At 43.4% G+C, this 15,492-nt stretch overlaps 1 pseudogene; it reads right to left on the bottom strand.

The window, feature by feature from the left end:
- LOC132527691 (cyclin-dependent kinase 1-like) overlaps positions 1-15,492 on the bottom strand; it is a 171,906-nt pseudogene that overhangs the window by 54,105 nt on the left and 102,309 nt on the right.

Here is a 15,492-nt window from a genome sequence, read left to right as displayed (position 1 = left end):
CTGTGGAGCCAGGATTCTTTTCCTGGAAATATGCCTCCTTGAGACCTCACTCTAGAACGGAGGCCCTGCTGTTGGGGGTGCCTCCAGATCTTGGATCTGAGGGGAGAATACCCTGGCAGCCTCTCCCTTGCTTACTTGGAAAGGAGGGAGGAGGAGAGGTACTTAAGAAGGAAGACTTATGCCTAAGTGATAACAGGTCCCAAGGAAAAGTCCCTTCCTGGATAGAAACAGAATTATTGTCACAAGGATGGCCTATGGCTGGCATTTTAGTGGCTGAAAACTTACAAATCATGTTGGGAACAGGAGAGAATATTAACTCCCAGCAGTCTGGTGTATCGTCTCTGTGACAAGCATCCACATGGATATGCCCGGCAGACAGGGTTTCTTGTTGCTGGGTTTATAGCTGCTCCCTGGATCCTCTTCAGATATTTGGTGAAGGCTGGTCTTGGTGGGGGATGCTAGCCTATGAATTTTGGGGGTGCTTCTGGGGATATTCTGGGTGCAAAGGAGTAGAGGCTATGGGAGGGCTAAGGTGTTGGGTTTCTTCCCCTGGAGGACAAGTGGTTAAATTATCCAAGGCTCTTTGTGTTGAGGACCTTTAACGTGAGTGTTTAGAAGTTGAAGGTTTCCCTGACACCTGTCAGTAGGTAACCTCAGAAACCTTGGCGCTCTCCCTTCAATGGATCTGTGCTTAGGGCCAGCCCGGGGTTAACTGTCTCCTGACCTTGAAGGTACATCCCACTAGGGTAAGCAGATTGAACAATATTGCAACAGGACTTTACAGGGACTTTGATAGCTGGTGTGGTGTACCTATAAAGTATGTAGTATTTCCCAAACCTACTTGAGATTGACCATAATTTTTTTTTTTCTTAACAGCATCATAAGGGGTTTATATTCTGCAAACCACATTCTGGAGACATAAATCTTGTCCACTTGCAAGACTGATGAATTAATAGTAGAGCCATGGTTTCCTAGCCCATGGGCTTTCTACTTTGTCCTTGCTACTCAAAGTGAGATCCGTGGACCAGCAGCATGGACATCACCTGGGAGCTCCTTACAGATGCAGAATCTCGGGCCCACTGTAGACCTACCGAATCAGAATCTGTGTGTTAAGAAGATCCAGGTGACGGGTGTGCAGCCTGAGAACTGAGATGCCCTGCCCTGCTCCTTGCTGCTGTCTCTCCTTCAGAGCCTTCCTAGGCAGTGACAGCAATTGTGCTAAGTTTGGATTTGGATAGGGAAGATTTCTGGGCCTCTTGGTTCTATTGGGATGTCCTGTTTTTCGCTTCCAGGTGGCAGTAGTAACCTACAGCAGGGCGCTCTATAAAAGAATTCAGAGGTAACAGAGAGAAAATATAGTGAGACCATGGGGAAAATATAAAGAGATTTTTTTTATTAAACCCGGAAGGAAAAGGTGCTTGGGTGGGTAAGCATGGACAAAATTAGAAGGAATTTAAGCAGATTTATGCCGAGGGCTGTGATGTGTTAGGGGTGGTGGTGGGATGATGCTCTAAGCCCTGCCAACCCCATCCTGTTTGATGGGAGGTTGGGAGAGGAGCTCAAAAGACATCTTTTTTCAGCTGAATGTGAGAAGTCCCTGCCAGATCAGATGTTCAACTTTAAAACAAATGGAGGAAAAACGATCAAATGCAGTCAACTAGAAAAATCCACTTTTCCTATTTCATAAAAAGCAAGAGCCCATGTGATAATCCCTCCCTTGGCACATGTTAGAGATTTCTTTATTGTTTCTGTGCTTGCAGCCAATTCTGCCACACCCAGCGGGGGTCTGGGCAACAGTGACTTCATTTGCACCGGGTCAGCATGCCAGTTCCAAGCCAGTGGCTCTAGAGCTGAATTTTAGTAGTTTTCCAGGGAGAAGGAAAACTCCTTAGAGTTTTCCTTCATGCCTGCTTATGAATGAGAGGAAGTGAAGAGGGAGAAGGGGGAAGAACAGAGGATGCTTCGCCCCTTCTCTGCCCAAGCACAGAGGAATGCACTTCCCAGTGTGGACAGCGGAGGGGGGCTGGGTCTGCCTCCCTCCTGAGCCAGGACTGAGAGCTCTTTCAGTGCCAGGATCATGACTTTCCTGCTACATACCGAAGATAAACACAGTGCCTGGTATTTACCCTAGAGTTGCTCAATAAATATTTGTTGAATGAACTTTGACAAAATGAAAAACATTGAGGTAATAGAAAGCTCATGAAATATGCAGTCAGGAGATCTGGGCTCTAAGACTAAATGCTGTGTGACCCTGGACAAGCTCTTCATCTCTCTGAACCTTAGTATATGAAGTGGTGATTGTGGTGCTTACCTCCCTGAGGTGTGGGGAGGATTAAGTGAGATCTGTGAACAGTGCGTAATTAATGTGAAGGATTTAAATGTGAAGGGATTCATTTTCCCCTGTACATCGTAATCCCTACAACTACCCCAATTCATACTTACCATAAGGAAATGAAACAAAATGAAGAATAAAATGTCTTCACATTGTATTCAAGGGGGCTGAGACTTGAGAGCTTTGTAGGAATTGAGCTTAGAGCTCAGAGTTGGGTGTGAATAACCTTGGAGTTGACCTCGACTCCTCTAGCCCTCACCCTCCACATCCAGTCCTTCGGCCGATGGTGATTTAGCCACTCAATACCTCTGCTGCCACCCCACCCTGACCTGGGTCCCCATTGTATTTCACCTGGATTTCAACTGAATTTCTGGCTGGTCTCCCTGCTTCCTCCATTACACCACTCAAGTCTATTCTCAGCTTAACATCCAGAATGATGTGCTGGTCAGACAGACATAAGCTTCTTCCTGTCACCCCTCTGCTCAGAAGCCTTCAGTGGTTCCCCATGTGACTCATATAAAAGCTGAAGTTCCCTAATGGGGTCAGACCTCCCCACTCCTTGACCTCTCTGACCTCACCTCTTTTCTCCTTGCGCATTAGGACCCAGAAATGCTGGCCTCTGTGCTCTTTGACTATGCCAGGCATGTTTATGCCTCAGGGCTTTTGCACTTGTTGTTCTCACTGCATGAAAACCTTTTCCCCCACTGTTCCCTTACCTTCTCTGTATCTCAACTCATTTTCACCTTTATGTGAGGCCTTCTCTGACTTTCTATGGAAAGTCACACCCTGTTCCCATCTCCCACCTGATACTCCCTAAGTCATACTTTATTTCTCTCCATGGAACCCATGGCCCTATAGCGTACTTTATATTTTACCTATCTGTTTGTCTCCTCTCCTAGGTGTTAAGGCCTGGGAGTGTTTTGTTCATTACTATATCATCAGCTCTCAGCACACTGCCTGGCACTATGGTATAAATATTTGTTGAGTGAATGAATTTCATATAACCTTGTTATATAATCTTATATAATCTTACTATAAGGCTTGGGTCAGAGGTATTGAGCACAGAGGGCTCAGGCTTATTTGGGGGCCACTACAGATTGTATCCTGAATTAGACAGCTCCTTTAAGATGTCATAAAGTAGGAATTGGTATTGTGTTTGCTCAGCTTGTCTCAAGGACCCCTGAGTGAGGAATATGTCATTGGGCAGAATTTATTACATTGCCCTAGCAACTGCTTCCTGAGTTTCTATTTTCTGAAAACTTGCTAATTTGCCTTATTTTCCTCTTACTCTCAATTATGACAGTCTCCTCCTTTCACCCTCCCTTTTCCTTTTCTTCCTCCACATCTCCATTTATCATCTTCTGAGCACTTCCCAGCTGTCCCTCCATCCCATCCACTACCCAGCCTCTTGGACTGGGAACTGGAACAGGTGCCTGTTTTACTTGGTTTGCAAACTACTGACCCTGCAAGCTCCTAGTTTGCGCTCTTCCAGCCCCAGTGGCAGTGTGCATGGTGGGCTCCACCCTAAGTCTGGGGAAGCCACATATTGATTCCCTAGAAGTCTTTGCTTGAGATTGTGTTGGTCCTTGTGGGAAAAGCAAAGAACAGATCTGATGGATATTAGCACTCAGTGGGGACCCTGACTCTTGTCCCGAGGGTCTCTTGACAGCTTGTAGGTATGGACATGCACCTGCTATCCGTGGCTTCGGGTTTGAGTTCTTACTTTGCTTACTAGCTCTGTGTCTTGAGTTCTGACTTTGCTTACTAGCTCTGTATCTTAAGCAAGTTACTTTACTTCTTTGAGCTGCTCTAAGCCTCAGTCTGCCTCCTTATTGAAAATTAGGGCAATAGAACCTACCTCACAGGGTTGCTATGAGGACTGAGCTTTGGCACTTGGTGTAGAGCCTCACATGCAGGAAGTGCTCACTGAATTGTTCTCTCCTTATTGCCATTATTATGTTGTTGTCACTGATAAAGTCAACTCCCTGGCTGACCTTCCCTACCAGGCAGTGTGTGTTTGTTTGTATGTCTGTGTGTGTGTGTGTGTGTGTGTGTGTGTGTGTGTGTGTGTGTATAGGTAGACATGTGTGGGGGAATTTACAAGTTGTCATTGTAAACTCATCAAGAAATAAATAGGAGATTTATAGCTTCAGGGCAATTAATTCTGCAGCTTTGCCCAGCATTAGCTCAGTTCTGGGAACAAATACGCCCCTATAATGGATTATAATCCTTAGGTATTCGGAATATAAAACAGCCCCTTGGGTTCCCTGTTGTGTTATGAGCAAACAATAACAGTTTAAAATGCAACCCACAGGCAACGCTCTGGATGGGGTCAGCTCTCTTGCTATTGGCCTGTGATGTCCTTCAAAGAAAGTTAGTGAAACAGATATTCTTAACCTCCCTATAGTGTCGCAGGAAGAGAAGATGGAATCTAAATGCTGCGTTGACCTTGACAACGGTGGCAGTAAAAGGTTTTCAAGTTAGATGGAAATATTCACTCTTTTCCCTCACCTGGCTAACTCCCATTTAACCAGCAAATCCAGGTCCAAGGGCCTGATCCTCCCGGGCAGAAGAAATCACTCTCTCCTCTGTCCTCTGTAGCACTAGGCTCATGCCTCTCTCACTGTATGCATCACTTTATGTTATTATCCTGTTTCCCTCCACCCCACTGTGCAAGGGAGGGAGATACTTGAGGACAGGGATGATATTTAGGCAACTTTGCATCTCCAGGGCCAATACAGGGCCTGGAACCATGATGGTGGGAGGAGGTGAAACATGCTGGTTGACTTCCTACCAGGTTCTTGGACACTTAGCACTTGGTAAGTTACTTTATCCCCCTCAGAGTCCTGCTGGGGGGCTGTCTCTTCTACACAGGAGCAAACTGAGGCTCAGAGATTTTGCACAACCTGCTAGTTACTTTACTAATGAGTGGTAGAACCAGAATTTGAACTCAGTTCTGTATGTCTCCAAAGCCTGAGCTCGCTTGCTTGCTTTCACTGGTTTTTTTTTTTTTTCCCCTTCCAGTGGAGTGTAATGGTCAAGGGCGTAGACTTGGGCCAGACTGCTTGGCTTCGAATCTTAACCTCCTCATTATCAGCTGCATGGCTTTGGGCATGTTACTTAGCTTCTGTCTCAGTTTCCCATTTATAAAGTTGAATAACAATCCTTCCCTCTAGGATTGTGGTGTGAATTAAATGAGATAATATACATAAAGACCTTAGAACAGTATCTGGTAGTATGTAAACACTTGCTATTACTATTAAAATTTTCCTTCCTTCCCTCCCAAGTCATACTGCATGTGCTCTTCATAGCTGCCCATCCTATTCTTCCCATACCCTGCTGGCTCTGGTGTTGAATGGATGGATTAGGATGTTGGCTCAATGTGTCTGGCAAACACCTGGGCTCTCTTCCCAGGTGGATCTAGCAGGTAGCTTTGGGTACACACTTGTGTGATTTTTTTCACCTGGCACCTTGTCTCTCATGGCTTCAGAGAGCTATTGAAAATCATTACTTAACCTCCAGGAGGTCATGGCTGAATATGAGAACATGCTTGACATATAGCCATAATGTGGCTCTCTAAAACATGCCCCCTGAATTGAAGTTACCCCTCAAATTGACACCTCCCCCTTGTAGTATAATAAGAGACAGTATAACAGAGTGGGCCCAGCAAGGACACTGGAATTAGACTGCCTGAGTCTGAATCTCAACTCTGCCATTTGGTAGCTCTGTGACCTTAGGCAAGTTACTTAATCTCTCTGAACCTTGGTTTTTTAGTCTGTAAAATGGAGATAATAATATGGCTTATAGGGTACTGTTGTGGGGATTAGATGAATTAATGCCTATAAAATACTGAATCAGTGCGTGGCATATTGTAAGTGCTTACTGGGCATTGGTTGTTGTTATTATTGTTGTTGTTATTACTGGAGCTGAACCTGGTAAACTTACTGTATGAACAAGCAGAGATGAAACTATCTAGGGGTCAGGGCTCCCTGCAAATGAGGGAGAGAGGGGTGGAATGAAGAATATTCAATTCCTTCTCCTACCTTCACTGGTCTGATAAGTCGCTCCTTTTGAAGAGAGGAGCAGGGAGGTGGGGGCAGAGAGAGAGACGTGGTGGGCATTGCTCTGCTGTATGGAAATGTGATACCGGGCCTGGCTCTCCCTGCACTTACCCCAGACCTGGTGCTCTGCTCAGTCACAGCGGAGAATGCGGCAGGGCTGCTCCTGCTCTCAGAGTTTATGTGAAATGCAAAGTTGCTCTTGTTTCAAGTTACTCTTTTTTTTTTTAAATTGAGGCATAATTGACATTTTAGTTTCAGGTGTACAACATAATGATTCAATATTTGTCTATGTGTCAAAATGATCACCTCAATCGGTCTAGTTAACAACCATCACCATACAGAGTTACAAAATTTTTTTGCAAGTTATTCTTGCACAAAGTATAAAGTTACTCTGACTTTTAAATGACTTAAGACTAATGAGTGTCATGACCCAGGCAGAAGACCTGAGCTATGGAAAATCTGGTTTATTGTCACATGCTTATCCAGGGTGGCTTGTGTTTCATTATTTACCCAGGTCTGTCTGTGAGGATGGGGAGGCCCAGGGGCCGTGGAGGGGCCTACAACAGATGCCGATTTCATAAGCCTCAAGTGCAAGCAGAGGCAGGACTGCGGGGCGGCCTGGCTCCTTCTTCCCAGCCTCATATGAATCACCAGGGAGGGAGAGAAGGACTATGATTTACTATATCCATGTCAACTGGGAACGTATTTCCACGTCACAGATGAGGAAACTGAGTTTCCAGGTGGGGGTTAAGCACCTGAGATCCAGAAATCTTATTCAAGGTCACTCAACTAGTGAGCACTAGCTGGATTAAACCTGGATCTGTCTGATGCCAAAGCCACACTTTTTCCACAATGTCCCCTTCTGCTTCCCTACACTGAGATGCTCCCCAGTGCCCCTGTGCTATAGACAGGAATGAGAGTTATTACAGGTAACTCTCCATATAGCAATCAATTAAGCAAAACTGATTTTGTTGTTCTTACTGGCCCAAATGGAAACATATTTGGGCAGAATCAAGCTGATTTTACCATGAGAAAAGTAATAATAATGACTCTAAAATGCATCGTGCTTTATGTGAGGAGGATATCGGCATCCTGCTCTCCACTGTGTTCCATGGCTGGTTGTGACAGAGGTGGTTTGCAGGATCTAGTGTCCAAGGGACAGCTAAGTTTCAGGGAGCTGCTTGTGTTGGCAGAAAAGATGTGTAGCTAGCATGAGAATCTAGGTTGCCACCTGACTTTATGTCCTGGAATGATGGCTCTCACCCACGTAGAATGGTACACAGAAGCAAGCATGCTTAGAGTGGCCCTGGCAGGCTACTAGCCTAGATTCAGTTCATTTACAATGATTTGGAACATATTTGTGAAGTATCAACCATGTGCAAGCCACTCTTCTCAGGGCTGTGTTGTGAGTTGCATGGTCTGGATTCCCCAGTATCCTGCATGTGTTTGGCAGAAAGACCAGTGTGAGCCAAGATTGGCTTAGGGAAGAGGGGTGCAAACAGAATTTAATTGTCAAGATTCCAAGGTTTAGAAAGTTGGCTCTCAAACTTTGATGTCAGAAAACATTATCTGGGACATTTGTTAAAAATGCAGGTGTCTTCCTCAATACATAAGGCAAATAGTAACAGCCATAAAAGGGGAAATCGACAGTAACACATTCATAGTAGGGGACTTTAACACCCCACTTTCACCAATGGACAGATCATCCAAAATGAAAATAAATAAGGAAACACAAGCTTTAAATGATACATTAAACAAGATGGACTTAATTGATATTTATAGGACATTCCATCCAAAAACAACAGAATACACATTTTTCTCAAGTGCTCATGGAACATTCTCCAGGATAGATTATACCTTGGGTCACAAATCAAGCCTTGGTAGATTTAAGGAAATTGAGATTTTATCAAGTATCTTTTCTGACCACAACACTATGAGACTAGATATCAATTACAGGAAAAGATCTGTAAAAAATACAAACACATGGAGGCTAAATAATACAATACTTAATAACGAAGTGATCACTGAAATAATCAAAGAAGAAATAAAAAAAATACCTAGAAACAAAAGACAATGGATACACGACGACCCAAAACCTATGGGATGCAGCAAAAGCAGTTCTAAGAGGGAAGGTTATAGCAATACAGTCCTACCTTAAGAAACAGGAAACATCTCGAATAAACAACCTAACCTTGCACCTAAAGCAATTAGAGAAAGAAGAACAAAAAAACCCCGAAGTTAGCAGAAGGAAAGAAATCTTAAAAAATCAGATCAGAAATAAATGAAAAAGAAATGAAGGAAACGGTAGCAAAGATCACTAAAACTAAAAGCTGGTTCTTTGAGAAGATAAACAAAATTGATAAACCATTAGCCAGACTCATCAAGAAAAAAAGGGAGAAGACTCAAATCAACAGAATTAGAAATGAAAAGGGAGAAGTAACAACTGACACTGCAGAAATACAAAAGATCATGAGAGATTACTACAAGCAACTCTATGCCAATAAAATGGACAACCTGGAAGAAATGGACAAGTTCTTAGAAATGCACAACCTGCCAAGACTGAATCAGGAAGAAAGAGAAAATATGAACAGACCAATCACAAGCACTGAAATTGAAACTGTGATTAAAAATATTCCAACAAATGAAAACCCAGGACCAGATGGCTTCACAGGTGAATTCTATCAAACATTCAGAGAAGAGCTAACACCTATCCTTCTCAAACTCTTCCAAAATATAGAAGAGGGAGGAACACTCCCAAACTCATTCCACGAGGCCACCATCACCTTGATACCAAAACCAGACAAGGATGTCACAAAGAAAGAAAACTACAGACCAATATCACTGATGAACATAGATACAAAAATCCTCAACAAAATACTAGCAAACAGAATCCAACAGCACATTAAAAGGATCATACACCATGATCAAGTGGGGTTTATTCCAGGAATGCAAGGATTCTTCAATATACGCAAATGAATCAACATGATACACCATATTAACAAATTGAAGGAGAAAAACCGTATGATCATCTCAATAGATGCAGAGAAAGCTTTTGACAAAATTCAACACCCATTTATGATAAAAACTCTGCAGAAAGTAGGCATAGAGAGAACTTTCCTTGACATAATAAAGGCCATATATGACAAACCCACAGCCAACATCATCCTCAATGGTGAAAACTGAAAGCATTTCCACTAAGGTCAGGAACAAGACAAGGTTGCCCACTCTCACCACTTTTATTCAACATAGTTTTGGAAGTTTTAGCCACAGCAGTCAGAGAAGAAAAGGAAATAAAAGGAATCCAAATCGGAAAAGAAGAAGTAAAGCTGTCACTGTTTGCAGATGACATGATACTCTACATAGAGAATCCTAAAGATGCTGCCAGAAAACTACTAGAGCTAATCAATGAATTTGGTAAAGTAGCAGGATACAAAATTAATGCACAGAAATCTCTGGCATTCCTATACACTAATGATGAAAAATCTGAAAGTGAGTGACACAAAAACAGAAAGATAGATCAATGGAACAGGATATAAAGCCCAGAGATAAACCCACACACGTATGGTCACCTTATCTTTGATAAAGGAGGCAGGAATGTACGGTGGAGAAAGGACAGCCACTTCAATAAGTGATACTGGGAAAACTGGACAGGTACATGTAATAGTACAAGATTAGATCACTCCCTAACACCATACACAAAAATAAGCTCAAAATGGATTAAAGACCTACATGTAAGGCCAGAAACTATCAAACTCTTAGAGGAAAACATAGGCAGAACACTCTATGACATAAATCACAGCAAGATCCTTTTTGACCCACCTCCTAGGGAAATGGAAATAAAAACAAAAATAAACAAATGGGACCTAATGAAACTTCAAAGCTTTTGCACAGCAAAGGAAACCATAAACAAGACCAAAAGACAACCCTCAGAATGGGAGAAAATATTTGCAAATGAAGCAACTGACAAAGGATTAATCTCCAAAATTTACAAGCAGCTCATGCAGCTCAATAACAAAAAAACAAACAACCCAATCCAAAAATGGGCAGAAGACCTAAACAGACATTTCTCCAAAGAAGATATGCAGACTGCCAACAAACACATGAAAGAATGCTCAACATCATTAATTATTAGAGAAATGCAAATCAAAACTACAATGAGATATCATCTCACACCAGTCAGAATGGCCTTCATCAAAAAATCTAGAAACAATAAATGCTGGAGAGGGTGTGGAGAAAAGGGAACACTGTTGCACTGCTGGTGGGAATGTGAATTGGTACAGCCAGTATGGAGAACGGTATGGTGGTTCCTTAAAAAACTACAAATAGAACTACCGTATGACCCAGCAATCCCACTACTGGGCATATACCCTGAGAAAACCATAATTCAAAAAGAGTCATGTACCAAAATGTCCATTGCGGCTCTATTTACAATAGCCCGGAGATGGGAACAACCTAAGTGTCCATCATTGGATGAATGGATAAAGAAGATGTAGCACATATATACAATGGAATATTACTCAGCCATAAAAAGAAACAAAATTGAGCTATTTGTAATGAGGTGGATGGACCTAGAGTCTGTCATACAGAGTGAAATAAGTCAGAAAGACAAATACTGTATGCTAACACATATATATGGAATTTAAGAAAAAGAAATGTCATGAAGAACCTAGGGGTAAGACAGGAATAAAGACACAGACCTACTAGAGAATGGACTTGAGGATATGGGGAGGGTGAAGGGGAAGCTGTGACAAAGCGAGAGAGTGGCATGGACATATATACACTACCAAATGTAAAATAGATAGCTAGTGGGAAGCAGCCGTATAGCACAGGGAGATCAGCTCGGTGCTTTGTGACCACCTAGATGGGTGGGATAGGGAGGGTGGGAGGGAGGGAGATGCAAGAGGGAAGAGATATGGGAACATATGTATATGTATAACTGATACACTTTGTTATAAAGCAAAAACTAACACTCCATTGTAAAGCAATTATACTCCAATAAAGATGTAAAAATAAATAAATGAAAAAAATTCAGGTGTCTAGATGCCTAGACATCTGGGGGTGAGACTAGCCTGGGGATCTGCATGTAACAAGCATATCTGGTGATTCTGATGTGGATGGTTCATGGACCAATTTGAGAACCTGTGGCTCAATCTGTGATGATGGAAGCATCAGAACATTAGGGGGCTGAACTTCTTAGGTGGGACAGGGATATTCTAGCAAGGTTCATTCTTGGTATTGGGAGCAGTCAGCGCTAATGGTCACAGGACAACAAGATGGTCAGTTGTCACTGGACTTCAGGACCGGGCTTCAGTCCCAATGGGTGAACTAGAGTAGAAAGGAAGAGCCAGGGCAGAAAGCAAGGCAAGCTGACTGGTCACATGGTGGAGTTAGATTAGGAGGTTTCCACCTAAAAAGTTCATGGGGTCTCTAGGGGCCAAATTCAACTCTGGCATGTTGAACATGAGCGTGAGATCAGTGGACACCAATGGAGAAGACCTCACCATGCAGCTCATGGCAAGATGCCGAAAGAACAGGGTTTGGGGTAAATTGTGTGGAAGGTCCCAGTTGGAAGAGGGTACTATGTCTGACTTAAATCCATCAGTGCCTTTCCCTCACACTTAGAATGGTCTGAGTTACCTGGCCCCTGCCGGCATCCACAATCCCCCTTGAGCCTTTGTTTCTCTCACTCATTTTGTTCTAGCCAAACTTTGAAGAACATGGCTGTTTAGAGATGCCAAGGTCTTTCCTCCTAAGGGGCTTCCCAAGTCTGTTCCTTTGCCTGGAGACCTCTTTCCACCCCTTTTCCCATAAGATATGTTTTATGAAAAAGCTGATGACCTTGAGTTCCCTCTACCTCTTCTCATTCCCAGCCCCTTCAAAAGTAACCAAAGGCACAATGACATGGGTCCTCCAGCCCTTGCAAGGATGTGTCCCAGGGGATTCTTGTGGCTTTCACTTCTGTTCCTGGGCATAGAATTTGGGGGTGGTGATGGAGAAGGAGGGCATTGAGTCCACTTAAAACAGGCACAGTCTTGGGAAAGGTGGGGAAGTAGAGGCCAACTGAGCTCTCCCTAAGGAATCAGAGGTGTCTCAAGGGTTGGTCAGATTCAGGTGCCATTTGGCCTCACTTACACGGTGGCCAGTAAGTCTAGGAATAGTCTGCCCTTAAGAGGCAGGGGCAGAGAATGAAGAATGGTTGGTGATTAAAAGAGGCTAATCAGAGCATCTTTGTATCCCCTAGTACCCACTAGCACACACACCTCTATCTCCTTACATCTATACTCATACAAATACCCATTTGTGCGTGTGTGTGTGTGTAAGTATGTGTATATACATGTGAGCATATATAACATACAGATGGTTGGGACAGCATAGGAAACATGCTCAGGAACTTTGGGGATGTCTCAGGTTGTGTTCCCAGCAGGTCTGGGAGAATCAACAGGCAGGGCTGCCAAGCATCCTTGCTAATTGGCTCTAGGTATTTATCCAATGGCTGCACCATCCATTGACTCAGTCACATCTGTGATGGACAGGTAGTCCATTTTCACATAAAAGGTCTTCTTATCCTTGCAGAAGGGACAGGTAAATGAGGACTCAAAGTGTGTGACATCTTCATTTTGGGGGGTGGCTGCTGCTTTGTCTTTCTATACATTAATCTCTCAGGAGGGTGCACCCATCTCAGCTTTCCTCACCACTCCTCTCATCTCCTTGGAGCCTTCATGATTTTGTCTCGACAAGCCAACTCATTCTTCAACTCTCAGCTCTGATTTCACTGCTCCAGAGATGGATTCCCTGACCTCCCACTCCCTTTATTTCAAAGAACCCTACTGGCTATATCACATTTGTGGATATTACTGTAATTATATTATTTATATATTTATTTATCTCTCTTCCCCACTAGCCTGTAAATGCCATAAAGGAATGATTGTGTCTGTCTTGTTCACTCATTGCCTCTTTAACACCTTGGGAGAGGCACTGTGCTTGTCAGTAATTCCTTGTTGAATGAGGGAAGAATGAAGGAATGAAGAGCTGGTCCTTAGAGAATCAGTAGGGCTTTGGTGGAAGAGAGTCAGGAAGTCATAAATGACAAGGGCAACAACAGGAGGGAACTGATGCATGACATCTTTGGGATACTTTGGGTGAACCTGTTGGTTAGAGCACAGGGCTCATTTGGGTAAGAAGGTAGACTGGGGCCAGCACACAGGGTTTGAATTCTGAGCTTAGGTTGGACTTTATTCCTTAGGCAATGGGGAGCCCCTAGAGGTTTTTGAGCAGGGGAGTGATAAAAATAGTGAGAAGACTGGTGGTACTTGGGGTGAATGAAGAGGAAGAAGCCAGAGGTAGGAAAAGCAGGAGGAGGGTGTTGCAGCAGCAGCCCAGGCAGGAGGCAATTGCGTCCTGAACCAGAGTAGTGACAGTGGGAGTAGAGAGGGAGAAGCAGATGTGAGAGACATTGGGAAGGAAGAAATGACAGACTTTGGTGGCTGATTAGATGTGGGGGCGAGGGAGTTTCTCAGCCATTCAAAGGAAAAATACCACCTCCCTTCTCCTGCTAACTTCAGCTCAATGGCAGGAGTGTATCAGTGACAAAGAGCTGGCATGATCTGAGTCTGGAAGCATCTGTAGAAAGTAATGAAGTACATGCAGCTGAATGTGAATGGGAAAAAACTTGTGTCATCAAGTGGTCCTATTGCAAAATGTGGAAGGAAACGAGCATTTATTTGAAAAAAAAAAAATCTGCTGCGAGTACAGTGCCCCATCCCTTCCAGTGGATGAGTTGCTCCCACCCATCTGGCTGTGGTTTTAGCTGCGTGTACTTGAAAAGAGGATTAAAATAATGGCAAGAAGCAGCCACAGGAGACTTTCTTCGAGCTCTTTTCGTCATTAGATCAGTCTGAACTTCAGCCATGTCTGAGATGGGACATACTTTTCTGCTAAAATATATAGGCTTTCAGGGAGATTTAAAAAATGGATCCGTTAGATCTACAGTTGGCCAATTCCACAGCAGGGTCCCACTAACTGTATGAAACTCCAACTTACTTGGCCATTTTGGGCCTCAGTCTCCTTACTTGTAAACATAAGGGTCTGGAAAAGATAGAAACTCCATTGTTTTTCTGTGGGCTAACCTGAGATTCTGTGACCCAATCACATGCGCTGAGGGGAGGGATTCAATCAGTGGGGAGGGATTTTATGCATTTTTAATTTAGGTGCCAGGTGTCTGGAGTCAAAACATTGGGGGCACATCTTCTTTTTTCCCACTGAACTCCAGTATTAAACAATGTTCTCTTCCCACCCACCCATTACATATCTATTAAACAGAACCACTCACTGACAGATTGCCTTCTTTGTAGGCCGAGGATTTTTTATCTTCATTTTCCACTGGGGGATATGTAGGGTTTATGTAATTTTGATGTAAATTTACGTTCATTGGAGTCATTGCTGTTTCTCTGGTGGGCAGTAGAGCATAGTGGTTAAGAAGCCAAGGAGACAGGTAAGTTAGTAAGTGTGAAGCCAGGATTTGAACCCGGGAAGCATAGCTCTGAGGCCACACTACCTTATGCTAGTGCCTTTGTATTAGTCTGCTCAGTTTGTCATAACAAAATACCACAGATGGGGTGGCTTTAAAAGCATAAATTTATTTCTCTCGGTTCGGGAGGCTGGAAGTCCAAGATCAAGGTGTTGGCAGCTTTAGTTTCTCCTTGGCTTGCAGATGGCCGTTTTCTCACTGTGTCTTCACATGGTCTTTCCTTTGTGTGTGAGCATCCCTGGTTCTCTCTCTTCTTATAAGGACACTAGTTTTATTGGGTTAGGGCCCCACCCTTGTGACCTCATTTAACCTTAATTAAAGGCCCTATTTTCAAATGCGACACATTGGGGGTTAGGGCTTCAACATGTGAATTTTGCAGAGCACAATTTAGCCCAGAACAGCCTTCCTCATGAGTTTGTTGAAAGGATGAAATGAGCTTGCATATGAAAAGTACATACTTAGAACAACAGTGCCCAGGATACAGTTAATTCTCAGACCTATTGTAATTTTAAAAAATTAATTAATTAATTTTATTTTTGGCTGTGTTGGGTCTTTGTTGCTGCATGCGGGCT

This window comes from Lagenorhynchus albirostris, chromosome 1 (genome assembly GCF_949774975.1).
Source record: "Lagenorhynchus albirostris chromosome 1, mLagAlb1.1, whole genome shotgun sequence".
NCBI lineage: Eukaryota > Metazoa > Chordata > Mammalia > Artiodactyla > Delphinidae > Lagenorhynchus > Lagenorhynchus albirostris.
This window is presented reverse-complemented; position numbering and strand designations above follow the sequence as displayed.